This window comes from Calidris pugnax, unplaced genomic scaffold (assembly GCF_001431845.1).
Source record: "Calidris pugnax isolate Ruff unplaced genomic scaffold, ASM143184v1 scaffold228, whole genome shotgun sequence".
Lineage (NCBI taxonomy): Eukaryota > Metazoa > Chordata > Aves > Charadriiformes > Scolopacidae > Calidris > Calidris pugnax.
Window position 1 is genome coordinate 1,549,391 of NW_015091017.1, and position 8,252 is coordinate 1,557,642.

The 8,252-nt window shown below is 50.4% G+C and overlaps 1 long non-coding RNA gene across 1 annotated transcript in view; it reads left to right on the forward strand.

Moving 5' to 3' along the window:
• Positions 1 to 7,765, forward strand: part of LOC106896069 — an 8,291-nt gene extending 526 nt beyond the window's left edge. The window contains exons 2-4 of the long non-coding RNA XR_001413568.1: positions 377 to 544; positions 4,859 to 4,948; positions 7,725 to 7,765. This is a non-coding gene — a long non-coding RNA (uncharacterized LOC106896069). The remainder of the gene's footprint in view (positions 1 to 376; positions 545 to 4,858; positions 4,949 to 7,724) is intronic.
• Positions 7,766 to 8,252: the final 487 nt, after the last annotated feature.

Below are 8,252 nucleotides of genomic sequence, written 5' to 3' on the forward strand. Positions count from 1 at the left end.
AGCCGGCGTGGCGGTTCCTCTGGCTCAGGAAACCTGGATGGGGGGGTCCCGGGGGGTCCCGGTGTCGCGGTTCCTCCACCGGGGGCCAGAACCGGGAGGTCCCGCCGGCTCCAGCTCTTAAAAGAGTTAACAAAAACTCGGGTTTTTTTTTGTTTTCCACCTTAACTTATCGGCGATCGCTATAAAAACACTCGTTGTACTGTTTTTTGGGGGTTTTTTTGGGGGGGGGGACACGTTGGTTGGGTTTAGTTGCCGCTTGGGCGCTTGATTGGGGGGCATCCGGGGCTTGGCAAAGGGCGGCGCTACTTTGCAACAACAAAAAATAATAATAAAAATAATATATTTCTATTTTTACCCTTTAATTTTGCATTTTCAGGAGACTCCAAAAATACTGAGTTGAGCCCTGGGTGTTGCTCGCTTTGGGGTAAGGCCTCAGCCCCGGGGGTCCCCGGGCTCTTTACGCATCACAAGCCGGAGGAGGAGATGGTTGTGCCCCCCCCGTTATAGCGCCCGGCTGAGGGATGGGCTGAAAAAATCTGCCTCTGTGAGTTCATAAAAAACCCCAAAACTTTGCTGGGAGCGTTTGTAGCACGTGAAGTTGCGCTTTGTGTGTTTTGATAATCGAGTTTATTTTCGGGTTTGGGTAGATGGAGACCCTGAAAGTGGGATCCAAAGCCTTTTGAGGAGCTTCTGTGTCACGGAAAGGCAAAGCCCGGCTTTGATAAATCAAATTTATTTTCAGGTTTTGGTAGGTGGAGACCCCAGAGTCTCCCAAAAGCTTTGGGATCCCAAAAGCTTTGGGATCCAAAGCTTTTCTCTGTGATGGAAAGGCAAAGCCCAGCCCAGTGGGGACCGCCAGGGTCCTGATTGCAGGTCTGTGGTTTCTTTGTCCTTCTCCCTGGGCTTTGGGAGCTAATGAGCCTGTTTTGAAGCCGCTGATGTTCCAGGCAGCGCTGTCTGTTAAACCTTTGTTCCCTCTAAAGAGGGGGGGAAAAACCGTTAATGTCTCATTTCTTTCTTTAGCCAGGGGTTTGGCCCGTTAATTAGGGAGAAAAAATCTCTGTCTCTTGCGGGAGTTTTCTCTTTGCTGCTGATGTTCTTATTGCTGTTGTTGTTATTAGTATATTTTCTTCCCTTAAGGGTCCCAACCCCTGAACTCAGAGGATTTTGGGAGTGCCCGTAGCCTTTATTGATTCCAGACGGTGTGATTGAGAGCATGAAATCTCTTTCCCAAGTTCCTGATCCTGTTGGACTGGAAAAAGGCTAAAAATTACAGTAAACTTTCCTAACGGCACACAGAAACAAATGATGCTGCCTTGTTTTTCCTCTCACCCGGAGGTCTTTGACATGAACCAGGACCTTGGCCTATCCTGGCCCTGACATGTCCCTTTGTCATTTTTTTTGTTGTCCCTTTGTCATTCTTTTTGTTGTCCCTTTGGTTGAGCTCAGGCTGAAGGGAGACCTTTCTTTCCTCCTGAGTGCCCGGGGGGGGTTCACCTGGGCTTATTTTGTGTGTGTTTATTTGGCTGTGCTCTGTTTTCAAAGCTTATTGTAGCTTTTTCGGATTTCTGTCAATAAATTTGGTAGCGTTTTATGGATGAACATCAAGGATATTATCAAGGATGTCTACTCAGGAGTTAGATGTCCAGCAAAGACTAACCTTGTGCGCTGTTGTCAGCCTTCAGCATAGTGAAATATTTAACTTATGTTTAATTGGAATGTAACTTAAATGCCTCTTAAACCCTCAGTAAGTTCGCAGACGACACCAAGCTGGGTGGGAGTGTTGATCTGCTGGAGGGTAGAGAGGCTCTGCAGAGAGATCTCGACAGGCTGGATGGATGGGCCGAGACCAACGGGATGAGGTTCAACAAGGCCAAGTGCCAAGTCCTGCCCTTGGGTCACAACAACCCCCTGCAGCGCTACAGGCTGGGGGCAGAGTGGCTGGAGCTGCCTGGCAGAAAAGGACCTGGGGGTGTTGGTCGACTGTCGGCTGAACAGGAGCCAGCAGTGTGCCCAGGTGGCCAAGAAGGCCACCAGCATCCTGGCCTGTGTCAGGAACAGCGTGGGGAGTAGGGACTGAGAGGTGATTGTCCCCCTGTACTCGGCACTGGTGAGGCCTCACCTTGAGTACTGTGTCCAGTTTTGGGCCCCCTACCATAAAAAAGACATTGAGGGGCTGGAGCGGGTCCAGAGAAGGGCGACAAAGATGGTGAGGGGTCTGGAGAACAAGTCTTATGAGGAGAGGCTGAGGGAACTGGGGTTATTCAGCCTGGAGAAGAGGAGACTGAGGGGAGACCTTCTTGCTCTCTCCAACTCCCTGAAAGGAGGGTGTAGAGAGGTGGGGGTCGGTCTCTTTTCCCAAGTCACAGGCGACAGGACAAGAGGAAATGGCCTCAAGTTACCAGGGATGCTTTTGGGGCAGTTCCAGGGCCACAGGCAACTGTACTCGGGGTCACCAAACCCATCCCCTCCTTACTCCACAAGACTTCACACTTGCTCAGTGTGACTACACTTTGTCTGGATGGGGGTGGCTGAAGTCAGAGTGTCCTGTGTAAGCCAGGCCAGGGAGCTTATCTAGATAAATCAAAACTCACCTTTGCCAGGTGCTGAATTTCTTTGGACGCAGGGTTGCATTGCTTTTTCATTTCCTCATCTCGGCGTGGGCTGCTGAGAGGTGTCTGGGGGAGGGAAACACATCTATCATGGGCCTCAGGGTTTGTGGTCCTCGGCAGAGGCTGAGCCGCTGAGGACAATTTTGCTGATCTGGCATGTCTAATTCTTCTCCTAGTTTTTCCCATTAACGTGTGCTATTTGGTTAATTTGCCTTTGTGGTGTTCTGTAAATATTTTCCATTCCTAGCTCTGAGTACCTTTGCATTCTGGTCTGTTTTTTAATGGCAAGTGAGAGGCGTGTTCCTCTGAAACCTCACAAACAGCTTTGGAGAAGCAATTTGCTTAGGACAGGGTTTAGGGGAAAAGAGAATAATGAACTTTCCTCAATGGGCTGAAAGCAAGTTTTAGATAGAGTCGTATCTGTGGTTTGTCTTGGAGTGGATTTTAGCTTCCTAATGAGACTGATGGGTATTTGATAAGTTAAATAGTGTCATAGAGTGGTTTGAGTTGGAAGGGACCTTAAAGACCATCCAGTCCCACCTCTGCCCTGGGCAGAGACACCTCCCACCAGACCAGGTTGCTCCAAGCCCCCTCCAACCTGCCCTTGAACCCCTCCAGGGATGGGGCAGCCACAGCTTCTCTGGGCAACCTGGGCCAGGCTCTCACCACCCTCACACCAAACAAGTTCTTCCCCACATCTCAGCTCCATCTCCCCTCTTTCAGTGTCAAACCATAACCCCTCATCCTAGTAACCCCTGATCCAGAGTCCCTCCCCATCTCTCCTGGAGCCCCTTGAGGGACTGGAAGGGGCTCTAAGGTCTCCCTGGAGCCTTCTCTTCTCCAGGCTGAAGGCCCCCAACTCTCTCAGCCTGTCCTTCCAGCAGAGGGGCTCCAGCCCTCGCAAGATCTTTGTGACCCTCTGCTGGACTCATTTGAACAGGTCCATGTCCTTCTTGTGCTGATGACTCCAGAGCTGGACTCACAGAGGGGTCTCCCCAGAGTGGGGCAGAATCTCCCCCTTTGCTCTGCTGGCCACACGTCTTTTGATGCAGCCCAGGATGGGGGGGTGGGTGGTTCTGGGCTGCCAGCACACCTTGCTGTGCGTGTTGAGCTTCTCATTCACCAGCACCCCAAGTCCTTCTACTCAGGGCTGCTCTTCAGCCAGCCTGGATTTGTGCCTGGGATTGCCGTGACCTTGGTGCAGGACCTTACAGCTGTAAAAGTTGTGCTTGATCTTTCTGACAGAGCACATGCTTACATTTTAATTTAAAAAAAAACCAAAACAAAAAAAAAACCAGAAAAAAACAAAACAAACGGGTTGGAGCTATCACAGGGAGGGACAACAACATTTTAGCTGTGGGCGTGGGTCTCCCCTGCCTCTTGAACTCACAGGAGTCGGGTAGTTCCCTGGAGCTTCTGTCTGGCAGGAAATCTCAGAAGCTGTGATGGAGCAGAACTGAAAAATGCTGTTCCTGTTGCTGCAGTCATCTCCCTTATGAGGAGAGACTGAGAGAGCTGGGACTCTTTAGTCTGGAGAAGAGAAGGCTGAGGGGAGACCTTATCAACGCCTACAAGTATCTCAAGGGAGGGTTGAAGGAGGAGGGAGCCAGACTCTTTTCAGTGGTTCCCACTGAGAGGACGAGGGGCAACGGGCACAAGTTGGAACATAAGAGGTTCCACTCAAATATGAGGAGAAACTTCTTCACGGTGAGGGTGACAGAGCCCTGGAACAGGCTGCCCAGGGAGGGTGTGGAGTCCCCTTCCTTGGAGATTTTCAAGCCCCACCTGGATGCTCCTGAGTAACATGCTCTGACAAGCTCTAGGCAATCCTGCTTCAGCAGGGGAGTTGGACTAGATGATCTCTATGGTCCCTTCCAACTCTAAAAAATTCAGTGAAATTCAGTGAAAGGAGTCGCTGCCTGTGTGAATATGTGGCCTTGTGGGAGGTGTCCCATGGCAGGGTGCTGGACCTGGATGATCTTTAAGGTCCCTTCCAACCCAAACCATCCTGTGACTCTGTGTTCACTGGGAAACTCGGGGCCATCACTGTTGGGGAGTGTTTTTGCCCCTTGGATTAGGCAGAGGCACGAAGGGTTGTCTCTGGCTGTGGGACTGCAGTACTGCATGAGGGTTGGGTGGCCAAGGTTTTGAGAGGTTTTTAGGAAAAGCAAGGAAGCCCCCCCATCCCTGTATACCCACATACTCCTTGTATGTCTCTGCTCAGCCCATATTTGTTGCCTCTGCAGCTGGACACAAAACTGACCACACAGAAGAGTTGCAAATAGAAATGAAGAAGATGCAAACGGACTTTGAGGAGAAACTGCTTGGTGCACGTGGTGAGAAGGAGATGCCAGAGGTGGAGAAGCAGCAAATGACTGTGGAGAAGTACCTGTCTGAGTGGGGAGGTCCTTCTGGGGCTGAGACGTGGGCTGATGAGTTGGGGAGGGGGTACAGCAGGTCAGGCACCCTCCACAAAATGCTCTGTCCCTCACTGGGGAGGTGACATCGGAAGAAGGAGAAACAATGATGAGAGGTTCACCTGGTCAGAGACCTGGGGGATGCCCTTAGGAGCTGTTTTTGCTTAAACAGGTAGAAACAGGAGAAAGACAAAATGGCTGAATGACACTGGTGCTGCTTCTGGCTGCTTTCTTTTTCTCTTGGTGGCATCCGTAGACCTGAGGCCAGCAGGACCAGTCCATGGATGACTACTTCAATTTCTCCCTAGCCCAAGAGTAGTCTCTGGCTCAGCTTTCCATGAGGTGATTCTTGTCCTGCAGGCAGCTCTGGTGTTCTGCTGTGCTCTGAAGAGGTTTGAATTACAGATCTAACATGAATAGAGTTGTTGGCCTTCAATCTTTCTTCCTGGACTTTATCCATCCTCACACTTCTTTCAGCTCGGCATCACCCAGATCCACCCTGGAGAGACCTTGGCTTACGTGGGACTGACCCTAGAGTGTCTTGGCTTTTCCCTGGACACATGGACTCCCCCCAGAAGTTGATAAGTTTATTCTCATAGTTCCATATTTTTTATTTTTTTTTTTGCAGTAACAAAAGGGTGGGGAGAGGAAAAAGCAGAAATGTTGGGGTTGTGTTTGCTGGTGTCCTTAGTTCAAGCAGGCCCCTATTGCTGCACCAAGTGCCATGCTCTGCCTGGAGCCCAGGTGGGATGCGCCTACTTGGCTTTGGTCTCTCGAGAGCAAAGACCCAACAACCACAGAAACTTTTAGATTTGAAATTTCTGCTCCTAAGTCTGTTGTCTGATAGGATAGAAATGCTCACTGGTTATATTATTTTTTTTATCGAGTATAAAAGTATCGAGTAGTTTCCCCCTGACAAAAATAACAGAAAGCAAGATAAAGCTGCTTGCAATTGTTTAGACAAAACAACTGGTCTTGAAATCAAAGTTCTATAGAAACCACTTTCTTGGTGACTTTTGTAAGCAGCTCCTCTAGTAGAGGGGAGGAAGAAAATCAGCTCCATTATTGAGCCTTCTCCCTCTGGCTGTTTACGTTTGAGATAAGAAAGCACAGGTGGGAGGGAGGGAAACTTTCAACTAATTTTGCTGCAGTTCTTGGGCTGTTTGGGACTGGGCAGTTGATTGTGGAAGCTCCTTCTCTTTCTGTCCCCCATCAGGAGGCAGGAGCCTGGTGGCTAGGGGACACCTCTCCTTTCTGAGACCCAAGTTACTGTGAGGTTTCATCTCACCAGGCCTTGTCCTGCCTGATGCCAGGGTCAAGTCAAAAGCTGAGGCGCACAGTGAAAAGAGGTCATGCAGCACAATGGAAGGTCAGTCAGGGTCTCCTAGGTGTCAAACGGTGAGGGGTACAGGCTGACTGTGGTGTGGACGCACCACCTCTTACTGTCCTGCAGGTCTACAGACTTTCTTCTTTTTTTATCCTCACTGACACTAGGATTAGCAAATAGTGCAAATATGAAAGAACCCCCCTATTCTCTAGAATCGTAGAATTGTCTGGGTTGGAAGGAACCTTTTAGATCATCTAGTCCAATCATCAACCCAACACTGCCCAAATCACCACTAACCATGTCCCTCAGCACCACGTCTGCCCATCTTTTAAGTACCATCAGGGATGGTGACTCCACCATTTCCTTGAGCAGCCTCTTCTAATGTTTGATAACCCTTTCAGTGTAAATATTTTTCCTGATCTCCAATCTGAACCTCCCCTGGTGCAACTTGAGACCGTTTCTTCTTGTCCCATTGCCTGTTCCTTGGGAGAAGAGACCGACCTCCCTGGCTACACCCTCCTTTCAGGGAGTTGGAGAGAGTGAGAAGGTCTCCCCTCAGCCTCCTTTTCTCCAGGCTGAACACCCTCAGCCCCCTCAGCCTCTCCTCACAAGAGTTGTGCTCCAGATCCCCCACCAGCTCCATTGCCCTTCTCTGGACCCCCTCAATGTCTTTTCTGTTGTGAAGGGCCCAAAACTGGGCACAGCCCTCGAGGTGGGGCCTCGCCAGTGCCAGGTAGAGGGGGACCATCAGTGCCCCAGTCCTGCTGACCGCACTGTTCCTGACACAGGCCAGGATGCTGTTGGCCTCCTTGGCCACCTGGGCACACTGCTGGCCCATATTCAGCCACTGTCAAGCAACACCCCCAGATCCTTTTCCTCCAGGCAGCTCCAGCCACTCTTCCCCCAGCCTGGAGCGTCCATGGTGTTGGTGTGGCCCAAGTGCAGGACCCCGACACTTGGCCTTATTGAACCTCACAGCATTGGCCTTCTATGCTACACTGTGTGTCTCTACACCCTATGCGATATTCAACACTATTTGGGTTGGGAGCAGACTCTACTTCACTACTGTGCATTCTGCTCATAGTTTGCTCACCTGAGTTCTTCTGAGGTCGCCCTGCTGCAGGGATGCATCTTTCCCCACCATGGGTGGAAGACTTTAAGTCCCCAAATGATCATACAGGTCACTCGTTGTGCTGCTGCCTTCTGCTTGTTTTTCATTGTCAAGGGAAGTTGGCAGCATCTTGTGAGGGGAGGGATGGAGATTTGAGATAGGCCCCATCATTTGGGACACGCTTCAGGATGGTACCTTGTTTGTTGTGGGCAACTGAGCATGAACTGACCACTGGCATGTTCTTGTTTCTGCTTCAGATGGAGAGGATGAAAGAGCTCAAAGACACTGAGAGAAGAATGGCTTCAGGCTCTTCCCTACCTGCAACTTCACTTCCAGGCATTGCAGGGAACATCCCAGCACCACATCTCATCCACTACCAGGGACTGTTTCTGGAGTCATCCCACCAGCTTCTCCACTTCCCACCGTCTAAACCAGCTGCACCTCGACTGCTTCCATGGGGATTATCTCCAAAGAAGATTCACAACCAGCCATACAACTGCAAAGACCACATTGGACTAAGGTAGGACCTACTTTTCAAAGACCACCTTACACCTTTCACCACAGCAAGCTCCTCTCTTCACATTTGTGTTTTATCTCCTCACATCATCCTGGAGGGGTTTCATGGCCCTGCTTTCTGTACTCTGTAGAAAAATCCATTTTCTGTAGAAGGAGGTGATTTCTTCTTTGCCTTTGCCTGCAGAAAGGGCAGGGCAGAGCATGCAGGAACCTGAAGTGCTTGGTCCTCCAGAAACAGGAGGTCCTCCAGAAACTGGGAGGCCCAGCTT